This window comes from Mobula hypostoma, chromosome 12, assembly GCF_963921235.1.
Source record: "Mobula hypostoma chromosome 12, sMobHyp1.1, whole genome shotgun sequence".
NCBI classification, from domain to species: Eukaryota; Metazoa; Chordata; class Chondrichthyes; order Myliobatiformes; family Myliobatidae; genus Mobula; species Mobula hypostoma.
In genome coordinates, this window is record NC_086108.1 from 63,585,110 (window position 1) to 63,606,460 (window position 21,351).

General features: G+C 39.3%; 1 pseudogene; it reads left to right on the forward strand.

Annotated features, from left to right (window-relative positions):
* Positions 1-1,831: 1,831 nt before the first annotated feature.
* LOC134354868 (cytochrome P450 2J5-like) overlaps positions 1,832-21,351 on the forward strand; it is a 45,221-nt pseudogene continuing 25,701 nt past the window's right edge.

Sequence of the window (21,351 nt, forward strand, 5' to 3'; positions counted from 1 at the left end):
GACTCCCGCTCGGGGTCCGTTCCATCGCCCAGCTTACAGCATCGCGTCTCCTCTGTCTGACCCCATCGCACATTCTCCTTAAAGCCCGCAAAAACAACAGCTTACAGACACACGAGTAAGAATAACATCTATCTCAATTGGTTAGCAAATGAATACAGTTCCTGTTATCAGTAGTTATAACCCAAACAAGCTGCTAGAGAGAGAAACACTGTCTCAGCAGTTAACATCACAGAGAAGCCACTTTATTTTTAACATAACAAAGAAGCCATTTTATTAGCCTTTGCAATAACATAAAAGAAGAAACCCCTTACACATGTATGCACTCTGGAAATAAATTTTACTTGGAACATTACTTTTTACTTTGTCTGAACGACTGATGTCCTGTCGCATTCACCTCGATAATAAACAAATGCTTTGAGAGGCTGGATAAGGATTACATCTGCAGTATGCTACCACCCACCCTGGACCCCCTACAATTCTCCTAACGACACAACCAGTTGACAGATGACGCAGTAGCCACAGCTCTACACACATCTGGAGAAGAAGGATGCTTATGTGAGAATGCTGTTCTTGGACTACAGTTCTGTACTCAACACCATAATTGCCTCCAGGCTTGACAAGAAGTTCAGAGACCTCGGCCTTCACCCTGCATTGTGCAGCTGATCCTGGATTTCTGTCAGATTGCCGGCAGGTGGTAAGAGTGGGCTCCCTCACCTCTGACCCTCAACACCGCTGTCCCTCAAGGTTGTGTCCTAAGCCCCCTCCTTTACTCTGTATCCATGACTGTTTCTCCACCCACAGCTCCAATCTGCTAATTAAATTTGCTGACGATACTACACTGATTGACCTTATCTCAAATAATAAAAGGCAGCCTGCAGAGAGGAAGTTGTCACCCTGACACAGTGGTGTCAAGAGGACAATCTCTCCCTCAATGTCACAAAAGCAAAGGAGCTGGTTGTGGACTACAGGAGGAATGGAGACAGGCTAAACCCTATTGAAATCAATGGATCTGGGGTTGAGAGAGTGAACAGCTTTAAGTTCCTCAGCATACACATCACTGAGGATCTCACGTGGTCTGTACATACTGGCTGTGCGGTGAAAAGAACACAACAGCAACTCTTTCACCTCAGACAATTGAAGAAGTTTGGCATGAGTCCCCAAATCCTAAGGACTTTCTACAGGAGCAAAATTGAGAGCATCCTGACTGGCTGCATCACTGCCTGGAAGGGGAACTGTACTTCCCTCAATCGCAGGACTCTGCAGAGAGTGATGCGGACAACCCAGCACATCTGTAGATGTGAACTTCCCACTATTCAGGAAATTTACAGAGACAGGAGTGTAAAACGAGGCCAAAGGATCATTCGTGACCCGAGTCATCCCAACCACAAACTGTTCCAGCTGCTACCATCCGGGGATGGTACCACAGCATAAGAGCCAGGACCAACAGGCTCCGGTACAGCTTCTTCCACCAGGCCATCAGATTGATTAATTCCCACTGATACAATTGTATTTCTATGCTCTATTGACTGTCCTGTTGTACATACTATTTATTACAAATTGCACATTTAGACAGAGATATAAGTTAAACATTTTTACTCTTCATGTATGTGAAGAATGTAAGAAATAAAGTCAATTCAAAGCAATAAACTTTGAAAATATCCAACTAATTAATGGTGGGAGCCTTGCATTGCCATTTTAATGACATGTTATATCTTCATAAACCTTTCAACTTGGCAGAGTTTCAGCAGCATTCCATTTTTCTTGGCATTAGTTTTTGCCAAGTCAAATCAAGAATGCTGATTGGACAGTGTCAAAGGAAAACAAGTTTAGCCTCATTTTAGTTCATGGAAAATGACCAGAAAGTACAATTATCTGTGAAAGGACTTCCAGTTTAAGCCGGGATCTCATCACACTAGTTACAGACTTCTGGAATTCACAAAGGCTCTTGAGTTTCTCTTGCTTTCTGCATGATCTAAAACAGTTAATAACTGAGTGATCTTGTAAGTTGGGTAATCTAAGTTCGGCAGTTTTTCTGAACAGCTTTTTAATCTGTTGGAGAGACTGTACAACGGTGCTAGCCTGGAATGGAAGTTCAGAATCTTTCCTTTTTAAATCTGTTCTCAAGAGAGGTGTGGACCGTTGCAGTGTTTTTATTTGTTTTCTTGATTGTGTTTGATGTTCTCCACACTCGTGTTCCCAAGAATTTTCCACCTGGTCCCTTCGGACTGCCGTTTTTCGGTAATACCTTTCAGCTGGACCTAAAGAATCCTCATCTCCAGTTTTGCAAGGTAATGTACAGCATCGAGGAAATTTGTTCAGAAATGTAACTGTGCTTGTACTGCTGCCACAAGACAGCAAATTTCACATTATGTGTCAGTGGTAATAAATCTGTTTCGGTTTCCAGAAGTATTTAGTAGTTATAAGATAATTGCAATAAAAATGGTGACAATGTTGCAAGTCTGTCAACACCTGTTAGGAATATACCATTTTATTTAAACACAAAATAATCTGCAGATGCTGGGGTCAAAGCAACACTCACAACACACTGGAGGAACTCAGCAGGTCGGGCAGCATCCGTGGAAATGATCAGTCAACGTTTCAGGCCAGAACCCTTCATCAGGACTGAAGAGGGAAGGGGCAGAGGCCCTATAAAGAAGGTGGGGGGAGGGTGGGAAGGAGAAGGCTGGTAGGTTCCAGGTGAAAAACCAGTAAGGGGAAAGATAAAGGGGTGGGGGAGGGGAAGCAGGCAGGTGATAGGCAGGAAAGGTGAAGAAGGAATAGGGGAAAACACAATGGGTAGTAGAAGGAGGCGGAACCATGAGGGAGGTGATAGGCAGCTGTGGGAGGGGCAGAGTGAAATAGGGATAGAGGAAAGGACGGGGAGGCAATTACCGGAAGTTGGAGAATTCTATGTTCATACCAAGGGGCTGGAGACTACCTAGACTGTACATGAGGTGTTGCTCCTCCAACCTGAGTTTAGTCTCATCATGGCAGTAGAAGAAACCATGTTTGGACATATCTGAATGGGAATGGGAAGCAGAGTTGAAGTGGGTGGCTACCGGGACCTATGTGAATGGGAATTTTATTTTGTGAAACACATACTTAGCTGATGGCATGAACCTCAATTTCTCAAATTTCCAAAATTTCCAGTAATATGCCCCCGGCCTTCACCATTCCCCATTACCCGCTCCCTGTTCACCATTCCCTTTTCCCTCTCTCACCTTATCTCCTTGGTGCCCATTACCTCTCTCTGATGCTCTGATGTTCCTTCCCACTCTTCTTTCTTCCATGGCCTTCTGTCCTCTCTTATTAGATTTCCTCTTCTCCAGCCCTGTATGCCTTTCATCAATCAACTTCACAGCTCTTTACTTCACCCCTCCAACTCCCAGTTTCACCTATCATGTAGTTTCTCTGTCCCCTTCCCCCACCTTTTAAATCTACTCCTCATCTTTTTTTTCTCCACTGCTGCTGAAGGGTCTTGATCCAAATCATTGACTGCACTCTTTGCCATAGCTGCTGAATAGCCTGCTGAGTTCCTCCAGCATTTTATGTGTGTTATTTCCAAGAATATATCATTTTGTTTTGTGACACACATATTTGCCATTTACTATAAATTGTAATTCACAAGTGTAGAACGTGTAGATTATTGGGTACCTCACTACGAATAAACAAAAATACGGCAATTATTTTTAAGCTATGTGTAGGTCTTTTTTATTTTGCTCCATGTTTGAGTTTAGCTGTTGAGCAATTAGATCTTTGTGTCATTTCATTAATTTGAGGATTGAAGAAGAGTAGCAATAACAGATGAAGATCAAGATGTTTCAATTTTCAATAGTAGATTAACTCATTAATAACTTGCTGAATAAAATCTGGGCCCAGTGTTTTCAAGTGTTTAAAGATTGGTTTAAAATTACACATCTTACGAAATAATGTTCAGAACTATTTTCATTTGGGACATGTAAGCTCTTCCTCGCAAGTATACCCAAAATTTTGTGACTGACATAACAAGCCAAATACTAATAGAGTATATCTTTTACAGTTTGCAGAGAAGTATGGAGATATTTTTAGCCTGAGGATTGGATATTCTTACCTTGTTGTCATAAATGGTTTAAATGCTTTTAAAGAGGCTATAGTTCACCAGACAGATGTTTTTGCGGGAACAGCAGCATTTCCAGTTTTTGATGGATATTGTCAAGGGACACGGTAAGTAATATGTTTAATTGTTTTATTTCTTTGCTCAGAACTGGATAATTGTAGGACCTTCTAATTTATGAAATATGTTATCTGTTATAGAATGATGTAAGCAGGATTTTCACCAAAAGGTAAAATGAAAATCTTTATACTTGAGGAGTATTCTAGTTCTTCAGTGTGCATATTTTTAACACAGCAATGAAACCTTTAGAGACAGGAAAGTATGTGTTCACATCTCCAAGAGCAGTACTGAGTTGCAAATAATGTTTGGCTGCTTTGACTTGTTTTAGGCATCAGAGTTGTTTCTTTCAGTTTTTGACATTGTACTACGAGATTCAATTTCTATTTTATCGAAATTCACTAAGTACTGTGGTCAAATATCAAGACTGTCTCAAAGAAGAAACGAAGGGATGAAATAGAAAATCAGTTGATTCTTAAGACTCTTTCACAAAGATGTCAACAAAAAAATACTTGCAATTTTAAAGGAACATATGTTGCATATAAATTAATTGGTCTCCTTGGTGATGCAGGGGAGTGAAAAGAATGCTTGTGTGTGAATCTAAAAGCACACAACAAAGGTTTCAATTGCAAACATTATTTTCTGGTATAAACAAGAAAGTGGAATAATTCAAAAATGCTAAAAACAACAGATGCTTGAAATCTGACATAAGAATGGACAATGTTGGAACTATACCGCATGCTAGACAACATCTGTGCAGAGAGAAAAGACGGTGATGAGTCATGTTGAAGACCTGTTATCAGAACTCAGAAATGATGGAAGTTGAACAAGTTTGAGTCGCACATAAACAGGAGTGATGGAGACATGGAAAAGACTGCCGAGAAAAGGGTGGAAATTGGGGAAATAAACAATGAACAATCTCTCTTGCTCTTATCCCTTTGTTCACTCTGCTCACTCTTCTCCTCTGCAACCCAAAACATGTTCAACTTATGGTATTTTCTAATTCTGTTGTTTAGGTCTACAAAGTAAAATGTTAATGCCATTTTTTCCCAGAAATATTGCATAATTCCCATGTTTTCTGGTTTTTACTTACAGTGAGTGGAATTATTCCACATGAAGTTGAAATGAGTGTGGTATATATACTTTCTCTATGCTGGGATATGCAGATAATTCCTTATGCTTTTCAGAACTCACTGAGCAAGTGAAGATTTTTGAAGCAAGTTTCTACAGAGCCCATAAAATCCACTGTTTTTTCATAATATTTTAATATGTTATGAAGTTGAACAGCAAATTGAAGATAAGAAATTTCGTCCATCACAGGATTGTAAATCTCTGCAGTTTTCTCCCCAAGAAGCAGTAGACGCAAAGTTACGAAGTATATTCCAGAAAAAGATTAATAGATATTTGCAAGGCAAAGGGAATCAAAAATATAAGACTTCAATGAAGGAAGGAGACACTGGTTCTCGAACAAGGCCCCATTGTTTAGAAATAAGATCTTGAAAATCGATCGAGAAGACAAAACTTACGTCTTATTGGTCTACCCGAGGATGTTGAGGATGGAGACCCTTTGATATTCTTTGCTCAACGTTTAAAGGATACGTTCAGTTCAGTTTTTCCCAACGAGCCTCCATTACTTGACCGTGCGCACCGTATACCGCGGCCAAAGTCAGCATCGGCTGTATCCAAACCGAGACCAATTATTCTTCGTTTCCATTATGTTAATGTTAAAGAACAGCTTCTCCAGACTGCTCCTCGGCAAGGGATGATCAGTTATCGCCAACATTCCTTCAGGATAGTTCAAGATTACAGTCCCGAAGTGATGAAAGAGTGACTGACTTTTAAACCTCTGATGTCGGAATGTTATCAAAAAAATCTCAAACCGGCATTATTGTACCCTGCATGTCTAAGAATTTCTCTTCCTGATGGATCTCGTCGCATCTTCCATTCCATAACCGCCGCTCGAGGGTTTTTGGAAGATAACTACCCATCTGATACGGACACCGCCCTTTAACTAATGTTCTGTGCTCTCAGTATCAGCTTCTTTTTCTGGTGTTTTTTAAAAAAAAAATAAACCTTCTTCTACCGTACGATGAAGGTTTTTAATAAGCTCAAGATTTTTGTTTTGTGCTTACTACCATAGTTATTACTTTACAACTTATATAAAATAGTTATTTCTTGTGAATAACGTTACTTTCTTTTAGTTAATTTTTCCTTAACTTTTTGTTTTCCAATATTATTACTAACGATTTGATCTGACGATCATTTTCCGTTATATGTTCTTTATTTTTGTTTCTGTACAACTAAAATGGCGATTTGTTTTTTTTGCATAATCTCCTTTGTTCTTTTTGGGACGCCATGTTCTTATGTTTCTTCTTCCCATAATCCCCTTTTTTTGGAAGCAATATTTTATTTACTCTCATTTATAATTAACTAATCGTACATATTGATGCTAACTTTTCCTTATTTATGTATCTTAGTAATTATACTATGTAGATTATTTTAGTACAGTGTTTAATTTTTTTTATATATATCAGTTTCCAGGACGTCATCTATATAACATATATCTTTGGAGTTGCCTCCTGCAGAAATGGGGTTAGATTTAGTATTAGTTAGTTCTTTCTTCAGCCTTTACTGGCTTAGTTCGGGGTTCTTGGGAATGGAGGGTGGGGTAGTCTTTTTCTTTTCTAATTTTTTCTATTGGCCTGATTTAGTACTACAAAGATGTCTGCAATGTCGGGATTTCCGGTTCCTCTCTGATCATGTATTCCTCTTCCAATTTCATGAGTTCACATTATGGTTAACCCTTTACTCACCAAAGGGTTAATCCTAAATAATGGCTGACATTATTAATTTTGTCTCTTGGAATACAAATGGTTTAAACCATCCAATAAAACGGAAAAAGATTTTCAAAGTATTCCAAAGACTAAATGCTCATATTATTTTTGCACAAGAAACTCATGTAAGGAAAGAGGATAATCAACATTTCTTTAAGTTCTGGAAAGAAACATACCACTCAAACTCCCAAGCCAAAGTTAAAGGTGTTTCAATTTTTATAGATCCCTCAATTATATTTATTCATCAAGACATTATCTCAGATCCCAATGGTAGATTCTTGTTAATCACTGGGTTACTTTTTAATAAAAAGGTTGCTATGTTTAATGTTTATGCTCCGAATGTGGATTATCCTGAATGTTTTAAACACATATTCACTTCCTTTCCTAACTTAAATGAGTATATGTTGATAATGGGCGGTGACTTTCATTTATGTTTGAATCCCATGTTGGACAGATCCATAGGTAGTCCGGCTTTACCAAATAAGTCGGCTACTCTTATTAACTCTTTTATGTTTGATTCTGGGATTTCAGAAATTTGGAGATTTCTACACCCAAAGGATAAAGAATTCTCACTCTTTTCACATGTTGATTGTTCTGATTCTCGAATTGACTATTTTTTTATTGACTCTCGATTAATCCCATCTGTAATTGATTGTAATTATGACATTATCGCCATTTCAGATCATGCACCAATGAAACTTTCTATCAAGTTAATGGATACTTCTTGTACTAATAGACAATGGCGATTTAACCCTATTTTGCTTCAAAACTTGGACTTTGTCAAGTTTATAAAGGGACAGATTGATTTCTTTTTTTCAATTAATACTACGGAAGAAGTTTCCAATGGAATAGTTCGAGACGCTTTTAAAGCTTATATCCGTAGTCAGATTATTTCCTATTCAGCAGGCTTGAAAAAATGTGCTATGAATGAAATACTCTCGTTGGTTGATGAAATTAAAGAAATTGATTAAAAAATACGCTATTTCTCCCAGTAAGGAGCTGTACAAAGACAGAGTTGAACTTCAATTGGAACATAGTCTACTATTAACGTCCTCGATTGAAAATCAATTAATGAGAACTGAAAGTGATTTTTATATTCATAGTGATAAATTGGGTAAATTATTGGATAATCAATTGAAATTTGCTTCGGTTAAACATCAACTTACTAAGATTCGCAAATAGGATGATACTTTGACAGATGATCGTGACGGGATAAACAAAACCTTTCAAGAATTTTATACCTCTTTATATCATTCTGATTTTCCTCATGATTTTAATACCATGCATGATTTTTTAAGTAAACTGAATTTTCCGAAATTATCACCCGAAGATTGCTTATCATTAGAAACTCCTATTGCAGAGGAAGAAATAATAACTGCAATCTCATCATTGAATTCTGGTAAAGCTCCCGGTCCGGACGGGTTTACAGTGGAATTCTTAAAATCCTTTTCCTCTATTCTCTCTCCGTGGTTGTCTAGAATATTCATAGAAGCAATCAGTTTAGGTAAATTACCACAATCATTTTATGAAGCCTCTATTTCCTTAATTATTAAAAAGAATAAAGATCCTGCTGATTGTGCATCATACAGACCAATATCTCTTTTGAATGTAGATTCAAAAATTTTTTCGAAAATTTTAGCAACTAGGTTTGAGAAGGTATTACCTCAAATTATATCTATGGACCAAACTGGATTTATTAAAAATCGTTATTCATCCTTTAATATTAGGAGGTTAATGAATATTGTTTACAATCCTTCACTTATTACCCCGGAATGTATTATCTCATTAGATGCTGAGAAAGCCTTTGACAGAGTTGAATGGCCTTATTTATTTAGTGTGCTTGAGAAATTTAATTTTAGTTTGATATTTATATCTTGGATTAAATTGTTATATTATTCCCCGGTAGCTTCGGTTTGTACTAATAATCAAAGATCTCCCTTTTTTCGTCTATTCGTGGTACTAGGCAAGGATGCCCTCTTAGTCCTTTACTATTTAATATCGCCCTTGAACCTTTAGCAATTGCTATCCGTGACTCGCCCAATATTTTTGGTATTATCCATGGAAACAAAATACATAAATTATCATTATATGCAGATGATTTGTTATTATATATCTCTAATCCGGAGAAGTCAATTCCTGCTATTCTAGCTTTGTTGGCCCAATTTAGTAATTTTTCTGGCTACAAATTAAATCTTAATAAGAGTGAATTATTTACCCTAAAAAAGCAGGTACCTATTTATGGATGTTTACCATTTAAATTGGTTACTGACTCATTTATATATTTAGGGATTATAATTACAAAAAAGTATAAAGATTTATTTAAAGCTAATTTTTTTATCTTTAATTGATCAGATTAAACTTTTGTTTACTATATTGTCACCAATACCTTTGTCTTTGATTGGTCGGATTAATGCTATTAAGATGATTATTTTGCAAAAATTTCTATATGTATTTCAATCAGTTCCAATTTTTATCCCAAAATCTTTTTTCGATAATGTTGATTCAAAAATTTCCTCATATATATGGCAGGACAAAAATCCTAGGCTAGGTAAAAGATATTTACAGAAATCTAAAAAAGAGGAGGGGCTCGCCCTCCCGAATTTTAGATTTTATTATTGGGCAATTAATATTCGATACTTAAAATTTTGGTTACGAGATTTGGATGTATCTTTAAATCCACATTGGGTAAATCTTGAATGTAATTTATTACAAGGGTCTTCTTTGGGTTTGGTTTTAGGAAGCTTCCTTTTATTTCTTCTCAATTGTATAAACAAATGAATAATCCAATAGTTAAGCATGCTTTACGTATAGGGTTTCAATTCCGAAGATTTTTTGGGTTTAATCAATTTATTTTAGCAAATCCTATTATATCTAATTTCGTTTTTCAACCTTCCACTATGGATCAAGCTTACTTTGATTGGAAAACAAAGGTATAGTACGTTTTCATGATTTATTTTTGGATAATTGTCTCATGTCTTTTGATCAACTTTCTAATTAAAATAATTTACCCAGATCTCACTTTTTTAGATACCTACAGATTAGAAACTTTTTAATTACTGCTTCTCCTAATTTTCCACACTCACATCCAATGGATACATTGGAAAATATTTTAGATCTAAATCTCTCTCAGAAAAGTGTTGTAGCAATTATTTATAACATGATTATGAATTTATGTCCTGATGTTTCCAATAAAATTAAAACTGATTGGGAAAGAGAATTTAAGATTATTATGCCGATTGAAAAATGGGAAAAAATTCTTCAATTGGTTAATTCATCCTCTAAATGTGCTAAACATGTGTTGATACAGTTTAAAGTAGTGCACAGGGCTCATATGTCCAAAGATAAACTATCTCGTTATTATTCTTATATTAATCCTATATGTGATAGATGTCATTCCGAGATAGCCTCTTTAACTCACATGTTTTGGTCATGTCCTTTGTTGGAAAAATATTGGAAAGATATTTTTGATATTATTTCAATGGTTTTGAATACAGGCTTACAACCTCACCCAGTTACTGCTATTTTTGGATTACCAATGATAGACTCAAATCATTTAACCTCTTCAGCTCGTTGGATGATTGCATTTCATACTTTAATGGCTAGAAGATCCTTTTTGCTGAATGGGAAAGAGATTAACCCTCCTACTGTATTTCACTGGTTTTCACAAGCTATGTTGTGTTTAAATTTGGAAAAAAATTATAAGTGTGGTTTATGACCCTTCCATTAAATTTGAAAAAACTTGGTGGCCATTTATTCAGCATTTTCATATGATGTAATTTGACCATTTCCAAACTTATTTTACTTCCCCGTAGTGTTGGTTGAGAGGAATGGAGTCGTCGACACTAAGGTTTTCTTTTCTTCCATTTTTACGTTGTTAAAATTGCCCAAGTCTTTTTCGTTTAGTTGACTAATTCTGTTTAGATTAGTTTTTTTTGGGGGTGGAGTTTGTTTTTTTTAAATTATTTTTTTCTTTTTCATGATTTTTCTCCAGTTTTTTTTTGTTCTGTATTATTCATTGTTACCCTACATGATAGGGAGTTTTGTCAATTTATACTATTTGGTTTTTATAATTACTCATCTTAAGTATAACAATGTATTTCCAACAATTTTGTATTATTGCTATGTTATGTTTATATTTTATGAAACTAATAAAAAGATTGAAAAAGAAAGAAAGAAAGAAGGAAAGAAAGAAATAAGATGTTCACCCATTTAAGACGGGCAAAATTTTCTCTATTAGAGTCATGAGTGTTTAGACATCTTTTTCTCAAAGCAGAGTGAAAGCAGGATCATTGAATGAACAGACACCTGATGAGTAACGGAATAGAATATTGAAGTTTTAATCAGCACAGCATTGATCTTAATATATATCAAGAGTGGACGAGAGGCAGGGTGGCCTTCTGGTTTTAATTTCACACTTACAGTATATGATCAAAGAACCTGTACTCCTACATAATCTAGACATATCAGTCAATGTACTTCTAAAACTAGTCATTGTTCTCAATAATAGATGCATTGTCAAATCTTTACAATGTCAACTGAATCAACCTCACTCGTCTCCAAAACAAACAGGTTTATCCCATCAGTTCATACTTCTTTATAAAATATAGGAGCAGAATTAGGTTCATCAAGTCTGCTCCACCATTCAATCATAGATGATTTATTATTCCTCCTCAATCTCATTCTTTTACCTTCTCCCCATAACCTGTGATATCCTTGCTAACTACGTACCTATCAACCTCCTCTTCAATGACGTGGACTTCACAGCCATCTGTGGCAATGAATTCTATAGATGCACCACTCTCTTGCTAAAGAAATTACTTCTCATCACTGCGCAAAAGAGATGTCCTTCTGTACTGCCCTCTCTTCGTAAACTCTTCCACAATTGGAAAAATCCCTGCCACGTCCACCCTATCTAGGCTTTCAAATACTCAGTGAGATTCTCCCTTCATTCTTCTAAACTCCAGCGAGTACAGGCCCAGAACCATTAAATGCTCCTCATACAATAGCCCTTTCATTCTTGGGATTATTCCCATCAACCTCCTCTGAGATCTCTCCAATGCCAACGTATCCTTTCAAAATATGTGGTCTAAAACTGCTCAAAGTACTCCAAGTGTGGTCTGATCAAAGCCTCGTAAGGCCTCAGTGTTACACTTCTTCCTTATATTCTAGTCCTCTAGAAATGAATACTAACATTTTATTTGCCTTCCTTACTGCTGATTCTATCTGCATTTTAACCTTCAGGGATTTCACAGATTCACCACTCTCTGGTTAAAAACAGTTCCTCCTCATCTCCATTCTAAAAAGACACCAGTCTGTTCTGAGGCTGTGTCCTTTGGTCTTAGACTCTCCCACCACAGGAAACATCCTCTCCGCATCCACTCTATCAAGACCATTCACTATTTGATAGGTTTCATTGAGGCCACCCCTCATTCTTCTGAATTCTGATGAATACAGCCCCAGAGCCATCAAATGCTCTTCATATGACAAGCCATTCAATCCTGGAATCATTTTTGTGAACCTCTTTTGAACCCTCTCCAGTTTAAAGATAAAGGGCCCAAAACTGATCACAATACTCCAAGGGAGTCCCCACCAGTGCTTTTTAAGCCTCAACATTATATCCTTGCTTTTATATTCTATATTTCCTCTTGAAATGAATTCTAACATCACATTCGCCTTCCTCACCACAAACTCAACCTGCAACTTAACCTTTGGGAATCCTACACAAGGACTCCAAGTCCTTTTGCACCTCAGGTTTTTATATTTTCTCTCCATTTAAAAAATAGTCAACCCATTTACTTCTTCCACCAAAGTACACAACTCAAACTTCACAACATTGTATTTCATCTGCCACTTCTTCGCCCATTCTTCTAATCTGTCCAAGTTCTTCTGTAGCCTCTCTGCTTCCTGAAAACTACTTGCCCCCCTCCCACCTATGTTTGTATTGTCTGAAAACTTTGCAACAAAGCTATCAATCCCGTCATCCAAATCATTGGCATATCATCCAAACCATATGCATGCAAAGTAATGGACCCAACACCTACACCTGTGGAACACTGTAAGTCATTGGAAATCAACCTGAAAAGGCTTCCTTTTTTCCCAGTCTTTGTCTTCTGCCAGTCAGCCGATCTTATGTCCGTAATTCTACCTTTCCTGTCATACTATGTGGTCTCGGCTTAATTAGCAACTTCATATTGGGCCCTTTTTCATTGGTTTGATAACTGTTTTAGTGAACACCTATGTTTGCTTGAGGAATCCTCTATGAATGGCATCTACCCTCTATGATGGTAGAGCATGGCATGTGCCAGCGGGTAAGGTTTAAAATGTGTTAGGATATTTTTTGGCATGATTTTTTGTGTCCTAAAGACAATGTCGTATACAGACGTTTGGTTCCAATGGTGGCAGACACTGTTTGTGCTGATCCCAGATATGAGCTTAACAATGAATGAGTTTTGAAGCCAACAATTAGTTGTCACCAGCAAAATCAGAACAGAGCCAAGAAAACACAGCACTCAGCTGGGTTATTTATAATCAAATATAAGATATCTTTACCCACTAGGTTGTAGGGAAAGTTTACTATCCATATCAATTTCTTTACAAAGAATTCTCTTATTTTTCCATCCAGGCTACATAGACCACTCATAAATCATTACAAATGCCACCTGTATTTCACTGCACAGGTATACAGTTCTCGAATGGAAACGTATGGAAAGAGCAACGGAAGTTTGCACAAATGACATTAAGAAGATTTGGTGTTGGGCAAAAGTCTTTGGAAGCACAAATTCTTGAGAAAATTAAAGATCTTCAAGATGCATTCAAACAAGAGAAGGGTAAGTTTATTCTACTTTTTGTTTTGGATATAATGCCATTGGACTGGATTTTGTGTAATGATGCAAAATTATTTGTTGATATCAGTGGTAAAAACAGACAGCAATTTCTATAAGATATGTGTTGCCATTTGAATATTGCATTCCTGTAGACTTGTAAGCTCTTCAAATAAACATCCATTTACTATGCAAAACTGATGAGCGTTTCCACCCTAACAAAAGTGTCAGGTAGTACATTACAGATTCCTATTACTCTCTGGTTAAATAAATTTTCCTCGTATCCCCTCTATTCATTTTACCTTTGAATTTAAATCCATGCTCATTTCTGACTCTGGTACCACATGAAATATATCCTTGTTATTTAGTCTATCTGAGTTTGCAATTTCAGACAACTCAGTCAATTGTCCCAAACGGAAGAGCAGGAGCATAATAATTTTTGCTCATAGGTGCATATTCTAGCTTTATTAACTCCTTCATGGGTTACCAGATATCCTCTCGAATGGATACTTTTTGTAGTTAATACTGGTGTGATGGAAAACACCCAGCACAGATCATTATGTTTTTAAGGGCAGCAAATATTGATATAACTTTTTGGTTGCAGACCAACTTCTTAATATTAAACACACAGCGTATATTTTCCTTGCCTGAATATAGTGATGTCAATTATAAGTCACTTAGAAGTCAATAGCATCATAACATTTTAAGTAAAGTTTGGATATTAAACACACAGCGCATATTTTCCCTGTATGAACATATAAAATCATTACAACACATCAATATCACTGAATCAGTGGGAGCCCTGGGCTTGCTTCCCTGCAACAAGACAGTCCTATCGAGGGGTGATGGGAGACAGTGATACTCGAAGAGGGGTTCCTTATGTCCAGTCTATTCCGCAATTTAGTTTTCGTTGCATTCATTGCAGAAAACACCGCTTCGCAGAGATATGATGTTGGAAATGGAAGCAACGTTTTCAGTGCTTTCGTGGCTATCTCAGGATATTCAGCCTTGACTTTGCTCCAGCATACCATCAGAGATGTTATGTCAAATATACTTTTCAGCCCACTGTCATCTGCAAGCTCGAGGAATTGATCTTCTTCCTGCGCTGACATGGATGATTCACCAGGGACATTCACAAATGGGTCACGGACCCATTCCTTTGCACGTCTTGGGTCATTTGTCGTTGGGAAGTAACGCTCGAATTCTGTCGACAGCGAGGATAGGTAATCGCGCACCAGCTGTGAGAAGGATGGTGCAGCCTCAGTCTCTCCCAAAATCCCAGCTAATGTTGGGAACAAGTCAAATATGCCCCTGTCCACTTGCCGTCCCCACAGTTCCAGTTGGTCTTTGAAAGCAGACACTTTATCTACCAACTTGAAGACAGTTGTCATTCTCCCCTGAAGTGACAAATTGAGTTCATTGAGCAGGTTGAAGATGTCACACAGACAAGCAAGTGTTGCTACCCACTCCTCATCACTGAAGTGTGCTGCCAGTGGTGACTTTTTTTCCTGAAAGAAATCTCTGTAGCTGCTCTCTTAACTCAAAAATCCTTGCCAGGACTCTTCCCCTTGATAGCCACCTGACCTCAGTGTGCTAGAGAAGGTGTTTGTGCTCTGCATCCATTTCCTCGCAAAACTGCTCAAACAGATGTGAGTTAAGGGCTTTTGCTTTGATGTGATTGATAACTTCAACAACATCACTCAATATGCTGTGAAGATCAGGTGACATTTTCCGGCTACCCAGCATTTCCCTGTGTATGACACAGTGTGTAGACTAGCATTCAAGAGCAACCTCTTTGACTCAGGTAGTGAAACCAGACAGCCGTCCAGTCATAGCTTCAGCCCGTCTGTGCATATTCCAACACAGAATGACCAGCCCAGTTTGCCTGACATGTAGTCATTCAAAGATTTGAATTGCTCTGCGCCAGTTGTGTTAGTTGGCAGCCGCAGTGCACACAACATATCCTTGTGCATATTGCCTTGAAATATATATCGCACATAAACCAGCAGTATTGCCTTGTTGTCGACATCGGTAGACTCGTCAAACTGGATAGCATACCATGGTGACAGTTCCAACAGTTGTGCTTTGATGTCCTCTGCTACGTCATCGATTCTCATTGAAACTTTGGTAGCTGAAATAGAAACTTGTGCCATCTAATTCCGCCTAGCGGAATTAGTCCTTACTCTTAATAATTTCACCTTTGGCTCCTCCCACTTCCTCCAATCTAAAGGTGTAGCCATGGGCACCTGTATGGGTCAGAGCTATGCCTGCCTTTTTGTTGGCTTTGTGGAACAATCTATGTTCCAAACCTATTCTGGTATCTGTCCCCCACTTTTCCTTCGCTACATCGACGACTGCATTGGCGCTGCTTCCTACACGCATGCTGAGCTCATTGACTTCATTAACTTTGCCTCCAACTTTCACCCTGCCCTCAAGTTTACCTGGTCCATTTCTGACACCTCCCTCCCCTTTCTAGATCTTTCTGTCTCTATCTCTGGAGACAGTTTATCTACTGATGTCTACTATAAGCCTACGGACTCTCACAGCTATCTGGACTATTCCTCTTCTCACCCTGTCTCTTGCAAAAGTGCCATCCCCTTCTCGCAATTCCTCCGTCTCTGCTGCATCTGCTCTCAGAATGAGGCTTTTCATTCCAGGACGAAGGAGATGTCCTCCTCTTTTAAAGAAAGGGGCTACCCTTCCTCCACCATCAACTCTGCTCTCAAACACATCTCCCCCATTTCACGCACATCTGCTCTCACTCTACCCCACTAGGAATAGGGCTCCCCTTGCCCTCACCTACCACCCCACCAGCCTCCGGGTCCAACATCTAATTCTCCGTAACTTCCACCACCTCCAACAGGATCCCACCACTAAGCAGATTTTTTCCTTCCCCCCGACCCACTTTCTGCAGGGATCGCTCCCTACGCGACTCCCTTGTCCATTCGCACCCCCCCCATCCCTCCCCACCGATCTCCCTCCTGGCACTTATCCTTGTAAGAGGAACAAGTGCTACACATGCCCTTACACTTCCTCCCTTACCACCATTCAGGGCCCCAGACCGTCCTTCCAGGTGAGGTGAGACTTCACCTCTGAGTTGGCTGGGGTGATATACTGTGCCCAGTGCTCCCGATGCGGCCTTCTATATATTGGTGAGACCCAACGCAGACTGGGAGATCATTTCGCTGAACACCTACGCTCTGTCTGCCAGAGAAAGCAGGATCTCCCAGTGGCCACACATTTTAATTCCACGTCCCATTCCCATTCTGGTATATTTATCTACGGAATCCTCTACTGTAAAGATGAAGCCACACTCCGGTTGGAGGAACAACAGCTTATATTCTGTCTGGGTAGCCTCCAACCTGATGGCATGAACATTGACTTCTCAAAGTTCCGCTAATGCCCCACCTCCCCCTCGTACCCCATCCGTTATTTATTTATTTATATACACACATTCATTTCTCTCTCTCCTTTTTCTCCCTTTGGCCCTCTCACGAAACCCCTTGCCCATCCTCTGTGCTTCCCCCCCCCGCCCTTTCTTTCTCCCTTGGCCTCCTGTCCCATGATCCTCTCATATCCCTTTTGCTAATCAACTGCCCAGCTCTCGGCTCCATCCCTCCCCCTCCTGTCTTCTCCTATCATTTTGGATCTCCCCCTCCCCCTCCCACTTTCAAATCTCTTACTAGCTCTTCCTTCAGTTAGTCCTGACGAAGGGACTGGGCCCGAAACGTCAACTGTACCTCTTCCTAGAGATGCTGCCTGGCCTGCTGTGTCACCAGTAACTTTTATGTGTGTTGCTTGAAATTGCAGCATCTGCAGGTCTCCTCGTACCTGTGCCATCTTGTTAGCTGCAGCTTCTCCCAACAGTTCACGGCACATGTCCTTGGCAGCAGGCAGAATCAATTCTTCACCAACAGTGAAAGACTTCTTAGCCTTAGCAATACGACTAGCCACTCAGTACGACGCTCTCAGAGCAGCAGCATTTGTGGAGGTGGTGACTCTCAGTACTTGCTTCTGTCCCACTTGCTCACATTTTTTCCGCTCAGAAGACTCATCGGGTTTGTCTTTAAGTGCAGGGTGCTTGGACTCAAGGAGCTGAAGCAGTTTTGAGGGCTTCATTGCCTCATTAGACAGCTTGTCTCCACATATCACACACAGGGTGCTTGCGAGTCACCGGTCACATTAAAGCCATATTTTATGTACGACTTGTCGTATTTTCTGTTGGAGGAAGTTTTCTTTTTTTTTTTGCAGTCTCGGCCTCAGCTGCCTCTGCGTCATCATCATCGTTAGGCCACTTTCCCATACCTCCTCTTCCAAAGATAATCTCAAGCGACGTTTGTTTTTAATGACCGACCAATAACCTCACGGGGATAATGACCTCGCATGTGTTCAAGTTCAACAGTGAACGTAACAGGGAATGAGGAAAGGTGCAGCTGACTCATATCATTTCATACCGCCAAATCAAATCCTTTCCTCATGGCCCGGTAGCTCATGCTTTGCGGCCCGGTGATTGGGGACCACTGATTTATGGAGTCTGAGATCCAGATACCAGGAATCAATTTATTTATATAATTTAGCAACTAAAAGTTCCTAGCTGATTTTCTGGGGCCTTCCTCACTCACAACTCTTCACTGCTTTGTTATGTTCAATCTCCTATCAACACTTCATACTTCGATAAAGATTTTAATATATGCCCTGTTAAGGCAGATAAACTCTCAAACTGAAAAGTGAAGCAATAATCTGAACTATAATCTCGACATCAAAACAAATAATTTCGAAACATTCAGCAGTTTTCAGGTTGGGAAAAAGAAACAGCTAATGCTTGAAGACCTTTAGTCAGCAAATAGAAATCCGGTCCTTGACCTCAATTATTAACTGTGATTTCTTTTCACTGCCAGATTTCCTGAGTACTTCAGCAATATCTGCTTCTGTTTCAGTTTTCGAGAATCTGCAGTTTTTTATTAGTAGTGTGATCACTCAAGTAAAGTACGATGATCTATAAAAGTTCCCTTTTGGTGGATCCTCAGGTGGCTGTCAGAGGACTGTGGTTCAGTCTGAAACGTCGACTGTCCATTTCCCTCCATAGATGCTGCTTGACCCACTGAGTTTACCAAGTTTTTTTTTTGTGTTGCTTCTGCTACAGAACTCCAGTGTCTTAACTTACAAAACAGCTCACTTGCCGTGAACATGTGAAAACTCCGTATGGATTCAGGATTGGCAATTCCTCCTCCAGTGAAAGAAAAATCATGTGACGACAATTGCAAGGGTAAATGACACAGAAAGCATGTGTCTGGAGCATGGTTAAAGCAAAAAAAAAAATCTGATTACCTTTAGAACCTTTCGTAGCAACATGACAGGGAACACAAGGAACGACCTTGCCAGTATTAATCAGAATAAACCACAGCAGATCCCCATAGTAAGCAGAATTATACTAAGCAACATGAAGAATGTGCACTGAGTAGTTGTTGCTGCCATCTGGTGCCTACTTGAGTGATGTCTGAATCACAAACAATTTTAAAAAATGAAGTTTCTTATTCAAACAGTGAATGGGGGAAAACAATCAGTGGAATCATCAGCAATCTACACATCTGTGCAGCATTAGAAGTTTGCTTACATCTGTTTTTGGTCTTTCAAGTGGTAGTTGCTGTGTGTTCAGAAAGCAAGCTTAGGAAACATAAGATCTCCTGCCCAGGACAATGAATATCCATCACAGCATATAAATATTTTGAAAAAGGCATAAAACTTCTCTGAGGGGCTGCTTTGTTCAGATTCTGATGTCACTGTTTCAGTGGTGTTTTTCCAGGGAAACCTATCCCCCCTCCCCATCCCTATTCTCAGAATCTGGAAGAAAAAACTGAAAGCCTCAAAGCAGTGCCAGCGGGACATCAGGAACTGTTCTGCACTCTGGTTCAGAGACATGGCTCACCCTCAGCATTTCGGACAGAGCACTCCAACCTCAGGGCTTCACCTTCCACCACATGGAATGGACAGCAGATTCAGGCAAATGCAGAGGTGGTGGTATTTGCTTCATGATTAAAGTATCATATTGCACAGGGATGGCATTTCTGCCTCATTCCTGCTCCCCTGACCTGGAACACGCAGCTGTCAAACATCATCCATTCCATCAGCCAAAGGAGTTCTTTCACCATCATCTTGTTTTCTGAGTACATTCCACCACTGTCAAACATAAAGATAACACAGGAGGAGCTAAGCACCATTATTAGAAGTCACAGATAGTGCACCCTGATGCCTTCCTGTTGTTCGTTTCTTAATCCTTCAGGGGATCAAATGATATGGCAAGAAGGCAGGTGAATGGGATTGAGTGGGATCTGGAATCAGTCATGAATGATCATGGGCTCAACGGTCTGAATGGCTTAATTCTGCTCCTATGTCTTATGGTTTTAAATTACAGCCTCAGTATTAATCAACGAACTTCAAAACCTTGGCCTCCATATGTCCCTCTGCAATATTATCCTTGACTTCCTCTTCAGGAGAGCACATTCAGTGCAAATGAGTATTAACCACTTCCTCCTCGCTGACCATTAACACTGGCACACCTCAAGAATGCATGCCAAGCTCGCTGTTCTACTCTCAGCACACTCATGATTGTCTAGCTAGGCACATCTATAAATTTGCCGATGTTGTTGGTAGAATCTCTGGTGGTGACAAGGAGGCATACAGGAGTGAGACAGATTGGTTCACTGAGTGGTGTCACAGCAACCTTGCACTCAATGTCAGCTGGATTGAGGAACAGATTGTGGACATCAGGAAGGGGAACTTAGGAGAGCACACACCAGTCCTCATTGAGGGGTCAACAGTGGAAAGGGTGAACAGCTTTAAGGTCTTAGGTGTCAACATCCCAGAGGATTTACCTTGGCACTAACTGATTGATGTGATGATGAAGAAGGCACACTGTCAGCTATACTTCGTTAGGAGTTTGAGGAGATTTAGTATGTCACCAAAGACTCTAGCAAATTTCTACAGATATAACACGGAGAGCATTCTGACTAGTTTCATCACAGCCTATTTCCAGAATTCAAAGAAGCTGCAGAGGGTCGTGGACTTAGCTAATTCCATCATAGGCACAACCCAGATATCTTCAACACTCACAACCCGGATATCTTCAACAGGGGGGTCCTCAAGAAGGTAGCATCTGTCATTAAGGATATCGGGGACAAGTCTTCTTCTCATTACTATCTTTAGGGAGAAGGTCCAAGAGCCTGAAGAACCACACTTAATGTTTTAGGAACAGTTTCTTCCCCTCTGCCATCAGATTTCTCAATGGTCTATGAAAACTGCATCATTATTCTTCTTTTATTCTATATATTTATGTAATATCATAGCTTATAATAATTTTATGTCTTGCGCTGTACTGCTGCATCAAAACAACAAGTATCATGACATATCAATAATTATAAGGCTGATTCTGATCCTTCCCTTGATTTTAGCTTGCTGTTTCTGTCCTTGTGGTCCACATTGCCAGTGCAATCAAAGTGTCATTCTACCCATCTCCATTATGCTTGAAAACTATCCTGTTTCCCTGCGA